Source organism: Odocoileus virginianus, unplaced genomic scaffold (genome assembly GCF_023699985.2).
Source record: "Odocoileus virginianus isolate 20LAN1187 ecotype Illinois unplaced genomic scaffold, Ovbor_1.2 Unplaced_Contig_43, whole genome shotgun sequence".
NCBI lineage: Eukaryota > Metazoa > Chordata > Mammalia > Artiodactyla > Cervidae > Odocoileus > Odocoileus virginianus.
Window position 1 is genome coordinate 350,426 of NW_027224360.1, and position 3,220 is coordinate 353,645.

The window sequence follows — 3,220 nt, forward strand, 5'->3', positions numbered from 1 at the left end:
TGTCTCCATATCTGAACTTTCCATTGGTACTGGAATATAGGCTCTCCTGGGTTTTGAGTGAACCAGCACATGCTGCAGATTTTGGACCCATGAGCCCCCATAATTGTGTAATTGTTCATTAGTGTGTTGTTCAGGATTCTCTGGAGGAACATAATTACTTATAGATGTGCAAAACAATATATATTCAAATGTTTTTTATTCCTTTTCCACAAACATGGATATGATCCATACTAAAGCGTACTTTTTACAATGTGTGACATGTTTAGCTTCTATGTTAACCCACGTATTATAATTTCTTGAGCCCAAAGATAAATGGTATTTCAAAATCACAATACATTAAAAAAATTATTTGAAATGTCAACAAGAATATTTCTAGAATCCTGAAGTTTACATTTGCATTTTTAAGAATGACAGGGAAATGCTTCTATATGATTGGACTTTTGCTCTTTACAGTTCTTTAAAAAAGCAAAATATTTAGGAGATTGGTTCAAGATGAAAGACTAGAAGGAAGTACATTCTCCTTCTTCTGTAAGAACACTCAAATCACAGCTAACTTCTGAAAAACCATTACAAAAAGACCCTGACACTGACCAAAGAAAGATACCCTACAGCCAAAGACAACAGAGAAGCCATAATGAGATGGTAGTAGGGATGTGATCACGATGAAAATAAATCCCACATCTGCCCGTTGGGAGACCCACAAACTGGAGAACAATTATACCAAAGAAGTTCTCACACTGCTGTGAAGATTCTGAACCCCATGTCAGGCTTCCCAGCCTGGGTGTCAAACAAACAAACAAACAAACAAACAAACCAAAAAAAAAACTAGGAATCTCCAGGGAATCTTACTTTGAAGGTCACTAAGATTTGATTGCAAGACTTTCACAGGACAGGGAGAAACAGAAATTTCACTCTTTGAGGGCACACACATAATCTTGTACACACCAGGACCCAGAGGAAAGGAAGAGTGACCCAATAGGAGACTGGATCAGACCTACCTGCTAGTGTTGAAGAGTCTCCTTCAGAGGTGTGGGGTAGCAGTGGCTCACTGTGGCGACAAGGGCACTGGCAGCAGTAGCTCTGGAAAGTGCCCACTGGTGAGCCCTCCTGGAGGTCATTCCCATTAGCCATACTATAGAGCCTGCAGACTCTGGGAATGGATCACCTCAGGCCAAACAACTAAGAGAAGGAGTGCTGACCCACCCATCAGCAGGCAAGCGGATTAAAGTTTTACTGAGCATGGCTCTGCTCACCAGAGCAAGACTTTGTTTCCCTCTACTAGTCCGTCCATCAGAAATCTTGTACAAGCCTCTTAGATAGCCTCATCCATCAGAAATCAGACAGAAGAATCTAGAACTACAATCCTGCAGCCTCCAGAATAAAAACAACACTCAAAGAAAGTTAAAGAAAATGAAAAGGCAGAGGATTATTTCCCAGATTAAGGAATAAGGTAAAACTCTAGAAAAACAGCTAAGTGAAGTGGAGATAGGCAACCACCCAGAAAAGTAATTCAGAATGATAGTGAAGATAATCCAGAATCTCAGAGAAATAATGGAGGAAATGTGATAAATATTTAACAAAACCAAGAAGAGCTAAAGAATAAACAAATATAGATGAGCAGTACAATAACTTAAAAGAAAAATACACCAGAAGGAAACAATAGCAGAATAACTGAGGCAGAAAAATGGATAAGTGACCTGGAAGACAGAATGGTGAAAATCACTGCCATGGGACAGAATGAAGCAAGAAGAATAAAAAGAAATGAAGATAGCTTAAGAGACCTCTGGGACAACATTAAATGAACCAGCATTTATATTGTATTGGTCTCAGAAGGAGAAAAGAGAGAAAGGACCCAATAAAATATCTGAAAATGTAATAGCTGAAAACTTCCCTAACATGGGAAAAGAAGCAGTCAACTAACTCTAGGAAATGCCAAGGATACCAGGCAGGAAATATCTAAAGAGGAACATGCCAAGACACGTAGCTATCAAATTGACAAAAATTAAAGACAAAGAGAAAATATGAAGAACAACAAGGAGAAAACAACAAACAACATACAAAGGAATGTCCATAAGGTCATCAGTTGATTTCTCATCAGAAAATATGCAAGCCAGAAGAGAATGGCAAGCTATATTTAAATTAATAAAAGCAAGAATCCCCAAACGATAATACTCTACTAATGAAGCTCTCATTCAGGTCTGATGGAGAAATAAAAAGGTTTACAGGGAAGCAAAAGCCAAGAATTAATCACCACTAAACTACTAGCTCTGCAACAAATTCTAAAGGATCTCCTCTAAGTGGGACAAAGACTAGCAACTATACCTTGTATGTACATAGCAATATCAAAACCTCATGCCAACAGCAAACCCAAAAACTACAATAGATACACACACACAAATAAAGATACAATAGATACACACACACAAATGAAAAAGCAACCCACACAATACTGAAGATTGCCATCAAACCACGAAAGAAGAGAATGAAACAGTAGGGGATGCAAAAAGACATACAAAACCTAACCCAAAACAACGGAGAAAATGGCAATAGGAATACAAATATAAATAATTAAATGTAAATAGATTAAACATGCCAACCAAAAGGAATAGACTGGCTGGAGGGATGCAAAAACAAGATCGATATATATGCTATCTACATGAAATTTACCTCAGACTTAGGGACACATACAGACTGTAAGTAAGGGGATGGAAGAAGATATGCTATGCAAATGCAAAGCAAAAGAAAGCTGAAGTAGTAGTTCTCATATCAAACAAAATAGACTTTAAAATGAAGACTGTTATAGAAAACAAAGAAAGTCACTACATAATAAGCAAGGGATAATTCCAAGAAGGAGATATAACAATTTTAAATATATATACAGTCAATATAGGAGCATTCAATATATAAGGCAAATAATATCCATAAAGGGAGAAATCACAGCAACACAATAATACTGGGGGAGGGGGTGCTTCAGCATCTCACTTTCATCAATGGACAGATCCTCCAAACAGAGAATCAGTAAGGAAACATAGGCCTGTAAAAGTACATTAGACTAGATGTACTTAATTAATACTTGCACAGCTTTTCATCCAAAACAGCAGAATATATTTTATTCTCATGTGCACATAGAACATTCTCCAGGACTAATCACATGCTGGGTCACAAAGTAAGCCTTTGTAAATTTAAGAAAATTTAATCATATGAAACATCTTTTCCTAAC